Raw genomic sequence first — 12,161 nt, 5'->3', positions numbered from 1 at the left:
CACCATGAGCCTATTGAACACACCTGCTGAATCACTGGCTGTGTTTCTTTGTGGCTGTTTGGGAAGCAGTGACCATATCGTAACGCACCACCTTACTTTCCTACCCATATTCCTCTGCTTCATTTCATTTTATGTTACTCTTATTACCACTGTGTTCACTTCCCAGGTAAATCATCAGCATCTAATCTCAAACAGGCTCTGTTTTTAGGAAACTCAGGGTAAGAGAAATTAAAAACAGTTGAGTGGAAGGGTTCAGGTCTTTATGGAGAACAGGGAACACAGAATGTCATAGAAACTATGTACACTTTATGGAAATTTACTCTAGCAACTGGTTGCCAACTTGGAGCGAGAGTGAAATAGACAATTGCTGGGACTTATTCAGGTTTGAACAAATGAAAGATGGTGCAGTATGGCAGATTTTCTAGGCCTCCAGTATTTCTCTAGGTCAGATAATTGGCCTGGATTTAAGGCTACCTACAGAGGTACATGTAGGGGAAAGCTAATAAGGCCTGAGAGGTCAGAACCAAACCAAACCAGAGGTATGGAAGAGAACAAAAAGGTGTTTAATAAATAATGCAGTAAGAAACTTCTTAGAAAAATAATATTTTATGATGTTTTTTCTCCAAAACATGTATAATTGCATATGCGCTTAATTCCATATATATTAACCTGGCATTTTCTGTTGTACTTACTCTGCTCTAGCCACTGGGGTCTTCTATTGTTGCTTAAGTAGGCCAGTCGCATTCTGCCTCATGTATCTAGTCGGCTCCATGCCCAGATGTTCATCTGGGCTTTTCCCCTCAATTAATCTGCCTGCAGCTTAAATATCACCTCCTCTAAGAGATGGTCTGAGATTGCCCTATCAAAAATAGTCCAGCTCTCTCTACTCACTTACCCAGCTTTATTTTTCTTCAGCGTCCTATCACAATGGGGCATTATTTATTTACTTGTTTCATTGTTTGTTCATTGCCCATCTTCTTGACTATGATCCACACTCCATGAGAACAGAGATATTATCACTTTCAAATCTCTAGTACTCACAATGGTGCACACCACTTAATAAATCCTTTGTGAATATTTATAATGTAAATCTTATTATTAGCTGTTAATTAAATTTTTTGTAATTAAATAATTAAATATATGCAGAAATGAATAGTAATTTGCTAATAGAAGTCCTTGTGTATGACTAGCTGTCTGTGAGGTAGGGAGAACAGGACATTTCAGACTTAATTCCAACTTTTGAGCAGCTTGTAATTTCATTGAGGTCATTCTTGATGATGAATGTTACATTTGACAAGTGTCATAAGAAGTCAGAGAGGGGCCTCCCCGGTGGCGCAGAGGTTGAGTGCTGGGTTTTGAAGCTGCCCGAAGCCTCTGCAGCATTGGTTCGATCCCCGGCCACCGGCGAGGGTCCCACATGGCACGTAGACCTCTCCTGCTGCCCCTGCTGCTCCCCTCAGCAGTGTGTTTTGTCGCTCTGCCTGTTCTGCTCCCCGCTCTGGCTCTGGTGAATTCTCTTACCCTCCCGTGCTTCTGACTGTACCCAGTGCTTGTATAAATAAAATAAATAAATCTTTTTAAACAACCAGAGATTTTTTTGAAGAGTAGGGTTTAGTTGCAACCATGAGCATTGGTTTGACAGTGGTTAAAGAATAGAAAACATTTTGTTTGTGTACCCCTCCTATGATTGTGCCAGTGCTGAGTTATTGGTATTCAAGCCAGTGGTCCATTAAAAGCCCCAAACAGCCATTTGTCAATTACTTTGTTTACCTGCCATGGGGACCTAGAAAAAGAGATAAGATATGAGTTTAAGTTAATACTTAAGTAGCTCTCTGTTGTATTTTGAATTCTGTTGCATTTAGATGAATAAATATTGATTGGTTTAAGTGAAATAAGGAACACTCAATTCAAGTGCTGAACTATGTCTATATACCACTTTAGGAAGGGGAAAACAAGATGGTATCTATTTGTCAGAGACTGACTGATGTCCAGTACAGTGTCCTCATTTGGTGTCAGCCTCGATAAAAATGAAGCCAGTTGATTTATTCAAGTGTTTTTTCACTGTGACTATTTGACAAAAGCCCATTTAAATTGCCCTCATCCATTGTGCTCTTTTTATCCTGGTTTCAGCTCTCATTTTTACTGTCTTATCCTCTCAATGCTCATATAAATTTTCCTTGATGTAGCTTTAATTTTTTTGAATCCAAGAATTTCATGAACTCTAAGATTGTTTATCTACGTTGGTTTTGTGAACTAATAGCTAAAAAGAAAAAGTCTAAACTTTGTACTTCCAAAACTTTGAATGCTTGCTCCTGAGGGCTTAAGTAGGAGTACATTTCAAAGATGATATCCTGTCCACAATCCTTTTTTCCTTGAGATGATTCACTGATTTATGTAAGACCAGGAGAATTTCTCCTTCTTGCAGGATCAGTTCTCACCAGAAGTTCCTCATCAAATACTGGTGTTTGCCATATTGTCATAGTTAAGAAAAAAATATATTTGGTTTCTCAGATAACCAAAATGTGTTTCTCACATATATTTGATCTTCATCCATATTTCCTATCTCACAGATAGGAAAACCAAAAACCTTGCAATTTTCAAAGTATTGTGAGTGATAAAGATGTGTTGTGTTATGTTAATGAGGTGACTTTTAGGGAAGCATTTAAAGATGGGGTCTGTTTGCCAGTGGAGGCGCAGGTGATGTTACATAGTTTATGTTACCAGCCTCATCCTAGATGTCTGGGAAGGAGAGAGGTGCTAGAGATCGAGTTCAATTGCAAATGTCTAGTGACTTAATCAATCCTGCCTGTGCAATGAAGCCTCCATAATACTTCAAGAGAATGAGGATCTGGAATGGGAAATATATGGAAGTTTGGGAACAATGACATACCTTGAGCGGGCATGGAAGCTGTGTGCCCTTTCCCCATATCTTGTTCTATGCATCATCTCCTCCATTTGGTTATTCCTGAATAATATAAGATAAAATATAAAATAATAAACAAATTAGTGGTCTAGTGAATAAAAAGGTTCTGTGACCTGCTTTAGCAAATTAATTGAAACTGAGGAGGGAATCATGGGAACCTGCAAGTTATAGCCAGTTGGTCAGAAGCACAGATAATAACCTGGGCTTGTAACTGGCAACTGAAATCTAAAGAAAGGTGTTCCTAGAGACCTCTAAGCTGTAGCAAGTTGGACACAAGCACAGGTAATAGTGTGAGTTTGACTGGCAGCTGAAGTGGAGGCTGGTCTTGGGAGACTGAGTCCTGAATCTGTGGAATATGATGCTGTGTACATGTAGGTTGGATCAGAATTGAGCTGAGTTAAGTTGAATTCTTAGATACTTTGCTGATATTTAAGAATTGCTTGTTGACTTCAAGTCTCTACCCACAACCATGTTACATGGAGTTCAGAATCTTTTTTGTTCTTTATGCTTTTAGAATAAAAGAAGCTAGAAACATCCTTATTTCTAAAAATTATTTTTTTCTTAGGCCATGAATGTCTAACATATCAGCAACTTTTCACATGTTAGCAACTTTGATCAACATCAACTCAGACATTAAGGGGTTTATGTTTATTGGTTTTCTTCTCTTATAAAAAAGGAAGATAAATTCAGTTACTACTAATATTTACCAGTGCCACTGAAGAAATTATTCAGAAGTGAGCCAGTCTGGGAGAAAAATGCAATTTTCTATTTGTGGCTTTGGGTAAATATTTTAAAGGTGTTCAAGAAGTGCTTTTAAGAAGTTTAATGATGACCTGAGTAGTTACAAGAAAAATAAAGTCAAGCAAGACTAGGCAGGCAAATCATGTTAAATATAATTTACTCATGAAAAGAGAATTCAGTCAGGTTGTTACTATTAAAGATTTCAAGAAATTTGCATTCATATCTTAAATAAGAAGAACAGATTCTCAGAAGAAAAGAGATGCTGAAAGTTGAAAAAATAAACAAATGAATGAATTAGCAAATCTTTCAAACTTTTGTAATTCATTAGTTACAACATAAAATTTTGTGAAAACCTAGATTTATGGAAGAAAGATGTGTAGTTCTCTATCCCTGGATGATATAATCCCACAGCTAGATGCACTAAAAAAAATCCCTACTTGAGGTCTTAAGGATTAATGGCATTTTCTTGGGAATACACCAAGAAGCAGTTGGATGTCTTTTAAAACAAAGCAATATAACACTCTAAATATACAAGCAACATTGCTCCAGGAAACACACTTGTCTGTAACAGCCAAATAGTGGTTCTAATTTAATAAGCATCCCTAGATTGTTGAGCCCTTCAGGGAATGGAAGAGACTTTAGGCAGAGCCTAAAGATGAAATGTGCCAATGATTAAGCTGTTTTTTAATTAGGGTGCATTTAAGTGCTTGGGAGACTTGACCAAAAGATTCAAGCATTCTCTTAAAATTGATTCTATTATCCAAGATTATCCTTTAACTGTTGAGGAAGAAGAAGTAGTCATCTCTAAATTAGATACTTGCCCTCCTTTCAGACAAGTTCCTGGGCTCTTATGTTAAGACCATCTCCTATCTCAACATTTGCTGTAAGGAACAGAATGCCTGTGCATAATCACAAAGGAACATTCTTAGATTCAGTCATCTGTTCTTTCACATTTCCATTTATTCATTCATTCATGTTTTCATCCACTCATTCATTCATGTTTTTATTCATCCATATGTGTGTTCATTCCTGAGTTACTGGAAATGCTTGACAGATAGTCCTTTCAATGGACCCTTTTGTAGAGAGCTGTATTCTACAAGGCAAAACCAAGATTATTGAAAATATCCAGTTTTTCCTGTAATACCTTAATTTTCATGTAACTGCAACTATGGGGGTCTCTGAGCAGGCCTTGGTTAGGAGCAGTGTCCAGATATGTGCTGTTATTCAGCCAATTCTCCCAACCTCTCGTGTCTCAGCATCTCTGCATTCTCTTTCTGAAGCTGGTCACTGACAGTCATCCGGTATGATCAAGGAAGGGAATGTACTTTTTCAAAATGGCTAAGCTGAACTTTCCCACTCTAGGGAGACAAGAGTTTCAGAAAGCCAACTTTGGAATATTCTGTGCTTCTCCCAGATAGCCCTGTTACTGTTCTGAGATTTGATGTCTCATTTTTCTGTACAACTCTCTGGTGGTATTTCCCATTTCCCTTTGTCTTTGGACACTTCTGTAGTAGGAAAAATGGTTTCTTGGCCTTTTATTTGGCATGTATGATGTGTGTACTTGTAGCTTTGTCCTATCTAGTGATAAGGTTGAGCCCTGGGAAGGACACAGGGTGAGAGTGCCACTTTGTCCTGGCAAGTTTTCCAGTGTTTAGGAGATAGTCCACTTTTCACATGGTGTCAAGAGATAAATAGTAGTAGCAAAGAATGGGATCTTGACACATAATCCTATCTGAATGGGAAGCTAAAGTCACAACTGCAGGTTAATTTCTTCCAGAACTCCTAGTAAACCTTCTGATCATGTTGTGGGATGTGGATTGTTATGGTAATCAGGAAGAGGGATGAACTGGGGAAAATTATATAACATGAGCAGCAACAGAAACTATAGAAATTATTATAAAATTTTCTTCCTCGAGACTGAATTTGTGATATTTTAGTGCCTGCTCTCAAGAAGCCAGTGGGCATCATGAGATCAATAAAATTTCCTAAGAGTCAATGAGCCGAAGTTCTCTCTCTCTCTTCACTAGATTACCCTGGATCCCAGAGAGGCCAGAGTACCCTCAGGGGTCCTGGTAACTCTGTCATTTACTTAAAATAGTAAGTGATTGGTGAATATCCTGAGACAAAGGAAATAAATGGGCAACAGAATTAAGGGAAATTTACTTCTTTAATACCTACCATATTTGTTTCTTGTGATTGTCATAATAGACATCCATAAATTAAGAGATTCAAAGCATTGGAAATTTATTCTCCACTGGTTGTGGAGCTAGGAAGTCCAGAATGAAGGTTAAATGAGGCCCCCCTCCTTCTTGAGGTCCTAGGAGGGAGTCTTGTCTTCAGCCCTTCCAGCTTCGGGTGTCTGTTGGCGTTTCTGTGACTGCATCACTCCCATCTCCACCTCCCTGGCCAGCAGCCTCCTCTGCTTCTGCAATTCTATTTCTTATAAGAACCCTTGTCACTGAATTCAGAGCCTACCCAGAAAAAAACAAGAGGCAGAGCCAAAGCTTGTTGACTTCATTGCTAAATCATGAGAAAGTGGATGCCAGTTGCACTGCCACTGAAACCCCAGAGGGTACAAGTGCTCGTGACCATCAGGGGATTAATGGTGCATTTAAATTGTTCTCACCAGAGGTTATATATGCATTGAGCCGGCATGGAGGCCAGGACGCATGGCACCTAATGGTAAACTCCAAAATGCCCCCGCGGTGTTCTGAAAGGAGGATTGATAGCACTCAAGATGTTGTGGCAAAAAGTCAGCTCAGACTTTGAACTCCAAAAGGCCTCAGGTCCCATGAGACCAACCCCTGGCTTCTAGAAATGTTTCCAGAGGAAAGCTATCCCCTGGCCAGATGTAGGCCATGAGCATGTACTTTGGTTCAGCGAACTCTACCCTGCCAGGAAGGAATTAATCATCACACTAACTAAAACAGGGGGCTGGGATCCTGTGCTCAGTGCACTGAGCAGCTCCACTAAATGTCAGGGTGAGCCATGAACTTGGCAGGCTCACACTCAGCCCCAGCTAACATTTTTCTCAAATTTCCCAGCAGTTTGGCCAGGTTGGCAGCTTGCTCATAAGAGACCCAGAAATACATAATCACTTCAGCCAAGCAAGCCATAGGAAAGAGAATCACAATAGAAACAAAGCCCAGGTTCAGCCTTAAGTAGACTGATGATGGCATCCCATCAGAAAATGGAAGGAACGAGGTCATCTAGGAGCCAGCGGCATGCAGGAAGCCAGTGAGGCTCACGTCCATTGGCAGTGACCACAATTCATCTGGTCATTGTGAGAAGTCGGCTGTCCCAGGCAAGGTCCAGTGTGGAGAGAAGCTCTCACAGCTGCTCAGGTACATGGCAAGTCAGAGAGCTCTAGGTGTATAATGCAAGAAAGTCACTGTCCTGCTGGGCACCAATCCCAGAAAGTGCCAGCAAGTGTCAAGGTGCTATAAAGCCTAAATATTTGGAAATGGCTTTTGTGTGACACAGGAAATGTTCAGGGACTGGACTATCACACATTTCCTTTCACCTAACACATTGTTTTTCTCCAATTAAGTTCTATGGGTTGGGATATAATAATAATAAAAACAAATAATTGTTTTAATCAACTTGGGATGTCAAAACAAAATACTATAGACTGTATGGCTTAAACTAAATTTATTTCTCGGTAGTTCTGGAGGCTAAAAAGTCCAGGTTTAAGGTGTGACCCATTTGACCTGGTGAGGGCGCTCTTCTAGGTTGCAGATGCCTTCTTGACATACCCTGGTTTCTCATCTTCCAATAGAGACACTATTGCCATCATTCCAATCTTGTAGACTCCACCCTCATGACCTCATCTAAACCTGATCACCTCCCAAAGACTTCACTTCCAAATATCATCACATTGGGGATGAAGGCTTTAGCATAGAAATTTGGTTGGGTGGGGGCTTGAACATTCTGTCTATAGTAAAATAATAATAAATAGATAACTATTGCTGTTCTAATGAAGCTCACAGTCTAGTAGAGTTACAGATATTAATCAAATTGTCATACACAAATGGGTGCAATTACAATTGTGTGAAGTCTTATAGAGAAGAGGTGCATGGGACCATGAGAGCACATAGTAGGGGAATTTGACTCAGATGAGGTCAAAGGTACTCCTGCGAGAGGGTGACAGCTGAGCTGACACTGAAGAATGCATAGGTGCTGAGTCACAGTATCGGAGAGAGGATAGAAGCAAGTAGCAAGGCAAGAGAGAGATAGACAAGTAGCCAGAGGGAACTGTGGGATCCAGGGAGTGTGTGTGTGTGTGTGCACTTGTGCACATGCATTTGTGCTTTTAAGAGAATTTAATGCAACAATGTGGCTGGAACTCATAGAGTCACATGATGAGTTTAATTTTTATGGACATTCTAATTCTACACATATTAAATTGAACATTTCTTCCTCTTTGTTGAAGAAATTACATTCTTCCTCTATTTCAGTGAGGTCAGTCTTGCCACTATCTTCATGCAGTGCCCACCTGGTTCCCCTCCTCTGTAGCCCATCCCACATCCTACCTGTCCCCTCCCATTTTTCCATTTCACTTTCCCATAGTGCTTGGAACACAAGGCCCTGCAAGCTGACTTCTCATTCCTGTGGTAGAATCAGTACTTGTGTCTCTACTTCTGAGTCCCTGTTATCTGAAATCATAGATATTTCAGGGCCATTCTCATAAAAATGTTTGGTAACACTCGAAGAAATACTATTAAAAAATTGAACAAATGTTCTGTTAAAAGACAAATTATCTCACTGGAAAAGAAATACTTTATAAATAACATCAATATGTTGACTATTCTTTTTATTTTGCTTTTTTTTTTTGTGGGACCCTCGCTGGCGGCCGGGGAACAAACCGGCGCTGCAGAGGCTGTGGGCAGCCTCTCAGCCCAGCGCTCAACTGCTGCGCCACCAGGGGAGGCCCTTATTTTGCTTTTTGAGAAACATCTCAGAGAAGATTATTGCTCAGTGTTCTTAAGCCCCAAATATGCAATTAATTCTGTAAACTACACATACTTTAAAAAAAAAAAAAAGACTCCTAAATTGAATACAAGGAGTCCTATCAATTGATCTCATGTTCCATATTTGTTTCACTTCAGGACTGCTCAGCCTTTTCTCAGCAAAACTCTTGGCCAACTGTTCAAAAGAATAGGGAGCTGTCCCCTACCCAAAAAAAAAAAAATTTTTTCTTTAGACTGTTTGTCATATGTATCCAACATTCTGGACATTGAGTGAGGTAAAGTATATCAGTATCAAAAAAAGCCTAATACTGGACCTGATATATCTAGGGGCCTATAGCTTAGGAAAAGAAAGAAAACCAAGACTTAGTTATTCATATATATTTCTGAGTACCTACAATGTCTCAGTGATAACCAAAAAAAATTCTGCATTTGTAGAGATTCGAGTTTAGCCAAAATAGCAGAGGCATGCAAAGGAAAAGACAAAAGCTTTCAATCATGACTTTTGGCCAACTTGAATATTTTTTATTGTTAGCAGAGAATCAGAAATAATAGTTGTAACTTTGCTACATGTAAACATTACCCACTTAAAATCAATTTAAAATCAAATTCCTTACAGTGTACTGATATGAAACATTTAGATACTGTTATATAACCAAGGCATGATTTTGAAAATATCCAGCACAAATGACTCAAGATGTGTTATCAGTGTTTAAGAAAATCATGTGATCTAGAACCAGGAATTTCCCTATTTATTATTATGTCTCTCTTTTTTTTTTTAAGATTTTTATTTTTTATTTATACAAGAACTGGGGTACAGGCCAGATGTGTGGGAGGGTGAGAGGATTCATCAGAGACAGAGCAGGGAGCAGAACAGGCAGAATGACTGAAATACACTGCTGAGGGGAGCAGTGGGTGAGACAAGAGTGGTCCTCTGCGCCATGTGGGATTCTCACTGGCCGGCCGGGATCAAACCCGCGCTGCAGAGGCTGTGAACAGCTTCACAGTGAGGCACTCAACCGCCTGCGCCACCAAGGAGGCTCTATTATGTCTCTTCTTTACAGTAATTATTTATGAAAACAGTGAGTGGAGTTGTTATAGACTGAATTGTGTTGTGTCCCTCCAATATTCAGATGTTGAGGTCCTAATCCCCACTGTGACTGTAATTGGCTATAGGGCCTTGCTGGAGATGACTGAGGATAAGTGAGGTTGTAAGGGTGGGGCCCTAATCCTTTAGGATTGGTGTCTTTATAAGAAGAGGAAGAGACACCAGTGCTTGTGTGCACAGAACAAAGGCTGTGTGAGGACACATTGTCTGTCTGCAAATCAGGAAGAAAGTGCTCCCATGGCCCAGATTTATTGACACCTTGATCTTGGATTTCTAGCCCTTGAAACTGTGAGAAAATACATTTCTGCTATTTAAAACTAGTCTATTCTGTTCTCGACCCAGGTAGACTAATATAAAAACAAGCTAATATTCTTTGAGTACCATCTGTGTGCCACAATCTGTGCAACATGATAATAGTATTAATTGAACACTTACAAACTTTACCTTCTTTTGCATAGCTCGAGATGGCTTATCACCATTTCCACATTTCAATTACAAGAAGATGAAAAGGGCAAGGGATGGTGCTTCCCAGAGTACCACCCAGAAATTGCATCCAAAAAAGATGTTTGCAGCCTGTTGTGTAATACTTAATCACACAGCTACCCTTTACTGCAAGGGAAGCTGAGTATTATAGTGTATTTTTGTTGTCTGCATCAGAAGCTCTGTTGCTATGGAAGAAGCAAAGAATGTCAATTGAGGGACATCACTCAGACTCTCCTAGACATAAACCCTTAAATGTACTTAGATATTCCTGAATAAAATATTTAATGTTATAACCCTGCTGCTGTGCTTCACCCTAGATCCCCTGAATAAACCATTGAATAATGTTACCAGCATAGTCAGGGCTAATATTTTCTATACATCTTGATTACTAACTCCTACTGCAATGGCACCAGAAAATCCTCATGTTGATTAACCCCAGTTGTTTATTGCCCTCATAATGTGAGAAACAAATTGTTCTCTTAGCCAGGGAAGTAAAGTGATTTGCTTAAGGCTTCAAGCAGGTAGTAAGTAGAATAGTTGGGATATGAATACAGATTTTGTCATTTCAAGTACAGTTTTGTTCATACTGCACTCCCAGATGATTTAGAAGTCCCTTCTAAATCACTGGAAGATTTATGAATGAGTAAGTTTCTACATAAGAGAAGATATTAGGTAGCCAAGTTGGAAAGTGAAGACAAGCCTGACAAATGGGAAGAACTTTTGTGTTTGGTCTATTTCTTATTTCTTAAATAATTTCACTTTCAATCACTGACTAATACCCTATGATGTGACTTTATCATGGCTTACTAAATCTCCTATTATTGAATATTTAGATTGTTTTCATTCTATTTCACTGCTGTTATAAACCTGACTGTATTAAACTTAACTGTGCATAAATATTTATATGGGGTGGATAGTTCAAAAGTTACACACATTTAAAAAGTCAGTTGGCAGTCTTTTTGCAATACTGCCAAACTGTAGTCTGAAAAAGACTTACTAATATTTACTTCCTTCTACAATATATAAGATGAGGAGTTGGGTACGTAGATTGGGTTCTTCAGAAGCAAACCCTGATATGAAAATCCTTATGTAAGTGATTTATTCAAGAGTGCTTCCAGGATAGATGAGAAAAAGGAAGGAGCCAGGCAAAGGTGTGCTCTCAACAAGTGCTACAGAGCTTAGGAGTCAACCCTAGGAGAACTCTAGAGAATAAATTAAACCTCAGAATTGTCCAAAGCAAAGGCAAGAAAATTGAACCTTTATATTTTGGGGCCTGATAGTCATTTGTCAAGGGCTAGCCTGGGGAAGAGTAAGCTCCAGGCTTGCGCAGTTTCTCTCCAGGTGTATATACAGTTAAGCAGCTCCAGTAACCTGAGGGCATTCCTTCAAAGAACTTCAGGTTCAAGAGTTAAAAAGACACAGTGAGATAGGGTCCTTGTGCACAGAAGATATCACAAGGAATCTAGGAGGACCTGGGCACAGCCCCAGTGTTTTCTGTTATAGGTCATTCCTCTCCCTTCTCAAATCTGCTCACATTTCATGTTAAGTTCACACCTTTTTCTTAAAAATTCTTGTAGGTGGTGGTTATTCAAAATTTCTGGGCAAAGATCGTAAGTTTGAGAGTTAGTTGAACAAGCTACAGCCTCTTCTGCTGCAGTTGGTTTTGAAGTGATAGAATTTTCTCATTTCTCTCTTCTCTCTTCTCTTCTAAATTCTTCTTAACCACTGCTGAATCAAACGATGGTGCTATACTTGACAGCCCAGTGCATTCTTCACTGCCCAAGTGGGGAACTTTCCTCTAAGTCTTCTAGAGGAACATAGTTATATTTGTACTCTTTAATCTTTTGGTCCTTACCAATACTCTACCATGTCATCTCTCATTCCAAGCTCCCAGAAGCTATTCTAGCAGCAAATGAGGACCAGATCCAGGCATCCTGGC

The sequence above is a fragment of the Talpa occidentalis genome, unplaced genomic scaffold, assembly GCF_014898055.3.
Source record: "Talpa occidentalis isolate TD23 unplaced genomic scaffold, MPIMG_talOcc4v2.1 talOcc4.8, whole genome shotgun sequence".
Classification (NCBI taxonomy): domain Eukaryota; kingdom Metazoa; phylum Chordata; class Mammalia; order Eulipotyphla; family Talpidae; genus Talpa; species Talpa occidentalis.
Note: the sequence above shows the minus strand (reverse complement) of the source record.